This window comes from Euprymna scolopes, chromosome 15, assembly GCF_053919585.1.
Source record: "Euprymna scolopes isolate OS-2025 chromosome 15, ASM5391958v1, whole genome shotgun sequence".
NCBI lineage: Eukaryota > Metazoa > Mollusca > Cephalopoda > Sepiida > Sepiolidae > Euprymna > Euprymna scolopes.
The window spans coordinates 116,962,259-116,973,356 of NC_136496.1; the positions used below are offsets into that span (position 1 = coordinate 116,962,259).

Below are 11,098 nucleotides of genomic sequence, written 5' to 3' on the forward strand. Positions count from 1 at the left end.
GGCGAAAGGACTGGTTTTTGTGCCTTCTATTTCAAGAAATATGGATGAGCTGAAGACCAGAATAACAGAAGCTGTTGCAACCATTGACAACACAATGCTAGGACGCATTTGGCAAGAATTGGACTATCGGTTTGATGTGTGTCATGTGACCAGTGGTACTGACATTGAACATCTTTGAACATTCCATGAAAAAAAAAAAAAAAATTGAAATTACAAGCTTTCTGAATATATCAAATGCTTTTTATACTTTTAATAGATTTAACGTTTTTATTTCTTTAATAGTTCTCGAGATATTCAGTGTCAAAATGTGTCAAAAAGGAACGCCCTGTACATTAATGATGTACTACAAAGGCCATGGATGGAGTCAACGAAACCAGATTCACTTCTGTAAAAATCCGTCTTAAGTTCAATCATTCAAAGATGATCTTTCCAACCGATAATACCATTAGATAACAAATGCAAGAAATAATCATTCCAAATTTTAGCACATACTATAAAAACCCAAACATACAAATTCCTTTAGTTTTGTTCCGGTACGTTCTTCCATACCCGACTAACGTAAGTATGTCCTTAAAAGCTGCCCTCTTTTTCCCAGGAGAAGGGCCTTGACAAATACAAAAAGAGATTTTCACGAACTACTAAACACAGCGCTAGCATATTCACACTACTAACCAAACACTGTTGCACACAAGTGAGTGTATACACCCTCTCACTAATAAAGTAGAAGCATACTAATATATACACACGTCTTCATGCGCATCTCATTTACACACACATAAACGCAAATGGCACTAGCTGAAATGAACTTGCATATATATATATATATATATATATATATATATATATATATATATATATATATATATCACTCGAAAAATAAACACACTGATACACACACATAACTGTTTAATCTATTTATACACACAAACGCACACGGCGCCAACTGAAACAAATATGTACTTGCAATTTCTCCTTACACACAAAACAACTCTTCTCTCGTAAGAACGTTCTTGGAACTCTGAAAATATAGATTAACAACACACACACATGCCCTTTTTAGCATCTGTTTTAGCAATATTGTGGAACCTATATTAATTTTTTGGTTTCTCAAAATTAGTTTTAGTTAAGCATGTTAAAAGTTTTAGTGTGGGGGGGGGGATAAAATTAATGTAGCTCTTGAAGACACCGGATGTACAATGATTTTACTTGCTCTTAAGATGACGAGGCAGAAATGTGAAGGCAATCGGTGGAGGAGGGGAGTAAGATCGGGGATTAAGATTTAGCCGGTTTAATGATAAGACAAAGAATAAAGGATATCGAGGAAAGAAAAACAGAAGATAAATAAACATTGCTAATGCAGCTTTTGTCTTTTTTGATCTTCAACTAATCCAAAATACAATTTATTTCTAAGGAGTTCTTCCGTTTCCATGCAATCAAGAAAGAAAAGCTGAAGGATTAAAAAAATCAACAAAAAAAAATCAAGAAAATCGACAAAGACGGATCCATTTTTAAGATGCATCCATTCAATCTATTTGCTTTATTTTGTCGAAGTTCTCAGAAATCAAGGGGACCCTTTCCTATGGCTAACACTTGAACTCTATATAAAATACATACATACATGCAGTGGCCCTGCTGTTTTTAAACAATGCCGATGACCACGCCTCTTCCAATTGGGAAGACAAGTAAAGACGGTAGTTTTCTATTGCTTTTTTGTCTTGATTCGGGAGTGGATCTCCTCCAGATACCAACCTGAAAATTTCTATGACTCGGCATGGTACATTTTTTTTTTTTTTTTTTTTTTTTTTACACGGTGGTCACCACTTATCAAGGCCCGGAAGCCACTCAGGGATAAGGGATTGTTTTAGATTTATGTAATGTTAGATATTATCAAAGATGAATTTTTGGGTCAAAGCAAATGTCAATTCCGTTAAAGGGTACATACAGCACCTCGCCTTCCCAATTAATCACCCATCTGTTACTTGCAAGGCGCAGCTGAAATACATAAATATTCAAATATTTCAATAAAGTTCTTCTTTTGACCATTTGAAAATGCTATCGTATATCTATCTTACAGTCTCTTGATCATTACGGTTTCCATGACAAAAATTAATCTAGTCTGGTGGAGTATCCAATTTTGTGCTGTTACTTGAGGTAACGTCATCTGAAAATAGTGCACCAATCCTTCTAAGTGTGTCTTAGCCATATTAAGGATATCTTATTTGAGCTGCAAATACTATGTAATTTTAATATTTAGGGCTTACTTGTAGGGAAAAAATATCATCATGCCAGGCTATCTTGACAAACCCCTGTACAGAGAGACGTTAGACATTCGAGGATCATGTCTAGTAGGCATTCAAGTTATCTCCAGTTAGTATTCAAGCTTTTTATGTGTTTTGTGAAGAAAATGTTATTTCAAACATGCATTATGCCCGACAAGTACTTTTCTTCGTATTAAGTATAAAGCAGAAGAAGCTAGATAAAGATGAAAATTGACATACCCAGGTACTGTGCTAGCATTGTTCAAACAGTAGGTATCAACTAGTGTTTAAAAAGAAAAAACTATATTTGGTACATTTATAATTAAGTCAATTAGATTTTTTAAGTTATATCTAAATCACACCACATCTGACAAATCGATATTTCATTGTAAATAACCATTTCTTCTTGGCTTTTGCTGCACTATGTTCTTTAGAACAATAAAATATAAAGAAATTTCTGAACAGAATTACCTCAAATTACATTTTATTGCTCTGAAGAACATGATACAACAAAACCAAATAAGAAATGGCTATTTAAAATAAAATATCGATTTCACGGATGTAATGTCATTTTAAGTGTAACTTCAAAAAATCTAACTGACTTGACTATAAGCATACCAATTTTCACATTGACTGTATAATTTTTTCTTTTTAAATACTAGTTTATACCCACTCTGTTCATACTTTTGCTAGCCTTTTTTGATGGCTCGATTGTAAAAATCTGCAACTGCTTTATCACTCTCGTCTCTGTCGTCACTCTGATATCGATAAACTCATCTCCTGTGTTGACATCAGCTGCACCAGCTTCATAAACATTCAACAGGCACCGGTGAATGTTGATTAGTTCAATTTTTCTGCATGGGGAATTCAATGACATATCTTTGCTTTGCTGCATGTCCATGACAGGGGTTGCTGCTTTAGAGTTTCACACCGTCAATATCTGCAACAAAGAGATCAATGTAATTTGCAATCCCCTCTGATCCATTTGGGCAAAATAAAAAATAGGAGACATTACTTTTGGAACGTATCTCATATGTTTAGAAGTCAAAACAATGCAGATATATTTTTTTTAAATAAATATTTATTTAAGATTAACTTAGTTTGAATGATACAACATCTTCAGGAATAGCAATATTTTTTTTTCTTTTGCATTTTTGAGGAATGGTATCACTAGAAAAATTCGTAAGGTATTTTTTTAATGTTCTAGTCAATATGGAATATTGTCTATATAATGTGTTCATTTATTTATGAGTATATATGAATGTGGTTATTTTCTGTTTGATGTGATGATATATTTATCTATAAAATATTGAGTGTACATATATTTGAAGTGTATATATGTGATCATCTAATGATGAGTGTATATACAGGACATATAACATTTATGACAGATGGTCTTTACAATCATAGGAGAAGTGAACAAATTCTTGATGAGCCGTCCCCTTAAGTAATCCAATTTACCAAATTTCCACTATTAACGATTACTACGATATTTTCCCATTGACTACCATACACTCATTAATCCTTATCCTCGAGTGGCCTCCGGGCCTTGGCAAGTGGTGACTCCTTTGTAAGAAAAGAAAAAGATACAATTCTCTTTTGGGAGAGGTGAACATCAGCCAATAGAGAAACATACCTTATCCATCTGGGTTTCTCTTGATTTGACGGATCCTGCAAATGAAGATTCGTACGACCTGCAGTTTTGTTTGTATATACACCAGCTTTATTTACCGACGTTTCCCCATTGTAAACCTGCACGAGGATTGGTTGGTTGTTTTTATTTTTATCAGCCCTTTTCAGGTTATGTAATGCCGAATCCAGTTATTTTGAAGAAAAATTTTTTAGTAAAATATATTTGTTTTTTTTTTCAAGTCGGTTTCTATTTAACCCATAGTTGGGACCCTAATAGGTACTACCACTCCGGGTCAGAGTGAACCTGGGAGCAATGGCAATTAAAAAGTGGCTCCACACTCCCCAAAGCCTGTAAGCTGGGGCCTCACCATTGGATATAGTTTAAGGTCATATCCAGGATCTCCTTCAGAGGAAGCCTGTTAAACCCAAATAGAGTTAGTGCTGTTTCACACACACACACACACACACACACACACTGTTTATTTTTACTTATCAAATTCCTTTTCCCAGTTTAAATTCCTGGTAACTATTTTAATGTAAATATTCTCTGCAGTTAAATATTTTTTTAGCTTTGATAACATTCTTTCTGTTTTTATTTTTACAAATATTAATCATAGTAATAAGCGCTCAGCACGAACCAACTACGTACCAAAGAGGTTAGCGCTAGTGTGCATGTAATGAATTGGAAATTGTCTCGCAGTGTTAAGAAAATATAATTTGCTTTGAACTAATGTCTACTTTTTTTTGCAGATTTTTATTTTTTCACCTCTAACGAAGCATATCGCCACTTAAGCGTAAGAGGCTACTTTTTGGGAACATACGTAGGAAAAATTAACAAGATGCTGGTTTACTTTACATTTAAACTTCTGCATATCAGTTCAGTCAGGGAAGCAGGAAGGGAATTCCAAAGTCTAGCTGTTTGAGGAAAGAAACTATTAGAGTAAAAAACTTTTCGGCACTTAGGGATTTCAACAGTGAAGGTATGTGATTTTGCTGCTAAGTGGGATTGTTTAGTTGGCAAAGTTGGACCTATTAAATTGAAGGAGAGACTAGAGGCAGATGCAACAGCCCAGATGAGACAATACTCCATGCATGGGCACAGGATACTCTTAGGTGTGAGTAGTTTTCTAGCACGGTAGAGGGAGCCCACTTTCTTTGCAGCAGCCTTCGCAATGTCCTCAATGTATTTGTTCCTGTTCATATTGTCCGTAAGTGTTAAATCAAGGAGTTTGAAGGAAGAATTCTCAGATAGGGTGTTATTTGTCATGGATATCGGTGGGGAAAGAAGCTTCTTGTAATTGATTATAAAAAAAAACAAAAAAAGCTCGTTTTTTTTTTGTTTTAGATTTATGTAATGTTAGATATTATCAAAGATGAATTTTTGGGTCAAAAGCAAATGTCAATTTCGTTAAACGTTGTCACGGAGAGAAATATTTAAGCAATATTTTTGTGTTATTATAATATGTTAATTTCTTTACATTTATAAAATATGTATCCAGTTTTAAAAAAATACTCTAGACTTACATGAGACTCAAACTCGGTATTGACATAAAATCTGTGGCCTTAGTAACGTGTATTCTGCCTATTCCCTTTTTATCAACCAATCAAATGTTTCTATTTGAGTTCGAACAGATAAACTAAAAAAAAAAAAAACTTTTTAATAGTCTAAAGATTAAGGTTTATTGAAAACTAGCAGAGAGACCCGACGTTACCTAGGATTGAAAGATGATCAACAAATGTTTCACCCTTCCATATTTTTATTGTCATCAAAATTGATCAAATGACCCATTTTTCAATCAAATTGATTCATTGTCTGCTCTAGTTGGAGATCCATTGCAGTGCACTGGGACAAAGCTTCACATGCCTCCTTGCAGTGAGTTAGTCCACAATACATTGTAGTCTACATTGCACTGTAGAGAACCTACTGTCGATTTTATAAAAATTATTTGGTACTTATGTACTTTTGTTACCATGTTGAAATAATAACGTTATTATTTAGAAAGCCATTCTTAACATGGGGAGGGCAGGGTGTTTTTCTAACTCTTCTCTAGTTTCACTTAACAATTTAATAAAAAAAAAACATATAAAACTTGAATTTAATTTGAAAATACTATTTTAAAAAATAGCACGGTAACAAAAGTGCATGGTAACAAAAGTACTAATTATTTTTTTTATATATAATGGCTTGAATTAAAGTTTTAAATGCAAAAGTCAAGTATCATGCTTCAATTGTGTTCTAAACAGAAACATTTATTTCGAACGCACCCCTGTCATATTAAAGAAGCTAATATTGATTTTATATGCCTGGCCTTATTGGTTGTGAGGGGATAATGGCCTGAATTAAAGTTTAAAATGCAAAAAGTCAAGTATTATGTTGCAAATGTGCTTTAAACAGAAAACATTCATTTCGATCACGCCCTATCATATCAAGAAACTGTTTTCTACTCGTTTCTACTAGCTTTCTACTCTAATAGTTTTTTTTTTTCCATCAAACAGTTAGCAGGAAGGGAATTCCAGAGTCTATCTGCTTCTTTGACTGTACTAATATGCAGAAGTTTAAACGTAACATAAACCAACACTTTGTTAATCTTTCCTATGTCAGGCTTTGCGGCTTGTGTGGTAATAAAACTTCTCAAATGAACTTGCGATGTTAGGCTGTGTAAGGTGTTAACTTTGACTTTCGTCAAAATCACCTGTTACTTCTTTCATTAGATTCTTTCAATCATCAATAGTTATCGAAGACATTCTGATACAAAACCTATCTGAGAACACTGCCAGGCACATAATAATGATTTGCTTTTACTTTTTAATTTATTTTAAAGATTTTTTGTGTGTGTGTGTGTGTGTGTGTGTGTGTGTGTGTGTGTGTGTGTAAAAAATAATGAGTGTTATGTGACTTAATGGATGATCACTTAAGAACACCAAGTGCCAGTAAAGTAATCTCATTCTGTTGTGGGTGGAGTGATTTTGGATTAGTTGGTTGGTGGCACGTGTGTCTCTTGCTATTTTGCTTAGTTGAGTCACAAATGGTAAGGAGATATCGCTAAAGAGAGTTGGGAACAAGCCTATCCTGAGACACTCTAGCCATATGGGTACTTGTAAACTTAGTTGAAAGCTATGGCAAATAACTTGAAGAACTTTGTTAGCGGTTGAAGTTTTATTGAATTCGTATGGACATTTACGTCCACACATTCATCAAAAGGTTAAGGTTAGTATGGGGGAGGGGTATATGCTATTTTACTGTGACTAATACAAATTGTGTAAGGATAATTTTATATTAGGAACTTGTGCAGTTTAAAGACTGTGGTGAAGTAATAATGTTATTTAGAAAACTATTCTTAACATGGAGAGGGGGGTATTTTTATTTTTAACTATTCTGTATTTTCACCTAACAATTTAAAAAAAAAAAAAAATTGAAAATCCTATCTAGAAAAAATCGCACACTCTATAAACTGCACAAGCACCATATATCATTAATTTAATAGAAAGTGTTGGGATCGACTTAATGAGATTTTATCAGTTCAACTACTACCATGAAATGACAGTATGTGTCGGAATCCCTATTCCAGCAGTAATGAGAATTAAAAAAATGAAACAATGTCTGAATCGTTTGATGTTTAAGAGGTTGAAATACTTAATACTGATTTAAACCAAAATATTCAATCTCAAGTGAAAATAAAAGATTATTTTATTTTGGAGCCTCAGACTTCAACTAATTGAAAAGACGCTTCTGGGAGCCAGACACCAACGATTATATAAACAATAACCTAAATGATATCAATAAACTTGCCACAAGAACCCATGTCATTCACATCACAGTGTTACTAACTGTTGTCGAACTTTGGCCATGGCCGTTGGCTACTAGCATCTTGGTAAACAACACCAGTTACTGTCATGGACTGTTAAAACATAGCGTCTCAGTGTTAGAAACTCACTATTCAAGTCCACACAAATATAGATAGAACACACAATGGCGAAAATCAAATGCAAAAGGCGATTTATTTTCAATTCAGATAAAAATTAAGTTTTGGTACATTGTAGAGTGAGCACCTTCTGTCAAATCACTCCCGACTTTTAAAGAAAAAAATGAGAAATTCTACTTTTTTAGGCGATTATGTGACAATACACCGGAAAACTTTCTGCAAAGAAGAAAAAAAAATGTTAAAGCCAGAGTGGAGGGTGTTTCAAATATGAATTTAATGTAAAATGATCCTCCATTTCCGGAACATTCTACCTTTTAGGGCATTTAACTAATAAAAAAATTGCTATAGGAAATAAATTTTATGCATTGTTTTTTCATGCTGAAAAATTACAAAAAAATTTTTTTTTGCTGTTTAAAAGGAGGAGAGGGGGATATGAAGTTTTACGCATGACTAACTTCTAAGAAATGACAATTTCCACGAGTTAAAAAGTAAACATACACACTACTAACTCTACAGTTAACCTTAAGTTCGAGTGGCAAGCCCATCTAATCCCTCTCTTAACCCTAAATCTGAATGGTCAACCCCGCTCCCAAACAAAATCGCTCTTAAAACCACACGTAATCGCCTAAAAAAGGTAGGCAAGGTTTGGAAATGGGCGTAGTTGTCGTAAAATGTTAGAATAGACAAGAAATGAGGAGGGATCATTCGAAATTGATCCCCAATCCTAAATTTTAAAATAATTGTTTATTTTATTTTTCATAATTATTATTCTTTTTCTTTTCCAACGTTTTTTTTTCAGGGTGTTTACACATATTATCACTTAATATAAGTAGAATCTCCTGGAGGTGGGGGGGGTACAAAGGGTGTTCATTTCCCATAATGCAGAAAATTAAAAGCTATTCTTATTTGCTTAATTACGATTTCAGTCATGTCAATTATTTAAAGTAAAATAGGTATTATTCTCAACTAAAAACAAAATTAAAAACTAATTTTTAACAAGTTTCATTGTACATGTAAAACTCTGAAATTAAAACTCGACCTGAAAAATATAGTCGCCACCTTTATAAATGTCCAAGAATGGAAACCCAAACTTAATTGTTTTTTTTTTTTTTTCATTAAAGAAAAAAAAAGTATATTTTTATTTTAACCATCACCTTTAAAATGACGACTTTTCTAGGGTTTCGTGTATGCTGAAAATGAATATAGCATTTAAATTTAAAGTAGTTTTCCGGATATTAAGCAATCTAATTCCCTATGCTATAAGTAGTGGCCATTGTTGTAAGCGCAAGCGCATCTTTTTTATTATTAAAGAAAAAAAAACAGTAGACGCAAAAGAAAAAACATTTTCCCCATTTTGTGGTTGAAAACTTTTCGTAAAATAATCTTTTTCTTCGACAAAAAAAAAAAAAAAAAAAAAAAAAAATAACATGATTTTTTGTTTTCTAATTAGAAAATTATGAATTTTAGTTATAAAAATGGATTGCTTTTTTACCTCGTCAGTTTTTATATCAGCGTTTCACGTGTACGATGAAACTGGCTATTATTGTTTATTCTTTGTTTTTATATTTTCAATTTTGTTTATATTTCAACGTAGTTTAAATAAGTTGTTTGGAAATAATATCAACACCTCAGTTCACACTCACAGTAAATAATTTACATGACTGAAATAGGAACTAACCCGTTTATATTTTATTTTTCCTGTCACGTCGTGAAAAGAATTATCAACAAGAAAGAAATGATTTACAATACAATACAATAATAATAATAATTATTATTATTATTATTTACTGATATTTTGATAAATTTGTAAATGAAAAATGAAGATCCTAGACTGATACTTCATTACTTCATAGAATACGGACCGTGTTATTTTTTTTATATAAGAGTTTCAAGTTGAATTAAAGTTTTACGTTGTTTTGTTAGGTGAAAGTACAGAATAGTTACAAAACACCCTCGCTAGGAATGACTTTTCTAAATAATATTATTTAAGCACGGTCCGTATTCTGTATAAGTACCCCAACCCCACAGCTAAATACGCCCCATGCCCCCCTCCGCCCCCGCCGCTAAATTTTAAAATAATTTTTATTATTTTTGCAACCGTAAGTATTTTAGGTTGTTCACATGTAATCGCCTAAAAAAGTAGGATCTCATTCAATGGTGGAGGGGGGGGCTGAGAATCCTCAACTATAACAATACCGATATGTCTTCTTTTTTTTTTTTTTAATTTAAATGAAACTAAATTTGACAGTTTTTATTTGAACGCTTAATATCTTAAAATTAAAAATTAGCGCAATTAAACACAAAAATAGAAATATAAAAAATAACTTTTTTTTTTACTTACGTTTTTGTTGCAATAACTCTATATTAAAGAAACACATTCCAACGTTTGTCTTCGCTTTAATAAGAATTGGCCTTTTTAGTTTTTTTGTTCAAATTTTAAATTAAAAAAAAAATCCAAATGTGTTCAGCTTAATTCATTCTTAGTTGATGTGGGTTTCTTGAACAAGTGCTTGACATCATCATCATCAACAACAACAACAACAACAAGACAGACCATTATTATTACATTTCTTGTCGACTGCTTGTAATTTCCGACAAACAAAAGTTTTTGTTTTTCTTTTAACAACGCTTGACGTTCCTTTTGCGGTTGGGTCTCTATATATAAAACTGTAGTTCTGTCTGCATGTTCGTTTACGAACTACTCATAGGTTTTTTGTAGATCCTCATAACCGCCGGTCAGTCTTGCTTTGTGGGTGGAATTAAAATGATGCCGGATTATATCACAACTTACGTTAACGTAACCCGAATAACAATAATTTTTATCTTCAAGATTTTTTTTTTTTTTTTTTTTTTTTTGCCATATCTTCTTTAGTATCCAAGTAAAAAAAAAAAAAGTTCTGGTAGGTGCAGCAACTCAAGTTAATAGCAACAATAAAATTTTTTTACAATAATAATAATAAAAAAAAACTCGCAAGAAGGAATATTTGTTTCCAATAAAATAAAACGATAAAAATACTACAGCATAGTTAACAGCCAAATAATCGAAGACAAACAAAATATACATCAATTAACTTTTACCAAACGCAAGAAAATTAAATTTTCTACCAATCTGTATAGTTTTTAATTTCTGAAACTGATTTAAAGTTTTTAATTTAATTTTTTTTTTTTTTTTCAATAATATAATATTTCATCGATATTTGCCTTTCGGATGCAGTAAGAATCCAATATGACCGATAGTATTTCCATTCCTTAAAAATAGTTAAAAAAAAAAAAAAAAAAAAAACT

General features: G+C 32.3%; 1 protein-coding gene across 2 annotated transcripts in view; it reads right to left on the reverse strand.

Annotated features, from left to right (window-relative positions):
- The window catches only part of LOC145294090 (cyclin-dependent kinase-like 4), an 89,952-nt gene extending 79,621 nt beyond the window's left edge, over positions 1-10,331 (reverse strand). Inside the window, exon 1 of one of the 2 annotated variants that reach the window (XM_080141150.1) lies at positions 10,155-10,331. The gene's annotated coding sequence lies outside the window, so the exon portion shown is untranslated. Of the gene's footprint in view, positions 1-2,498; positions 2,630-10,154 lie in introns of those variants that run through there. The other variant, XM_080141151.1, reaches the window with a different exon arrangement.
- Between the last annotated feature and the right edge of the window lie 767 nt (positions 10,332-11,098).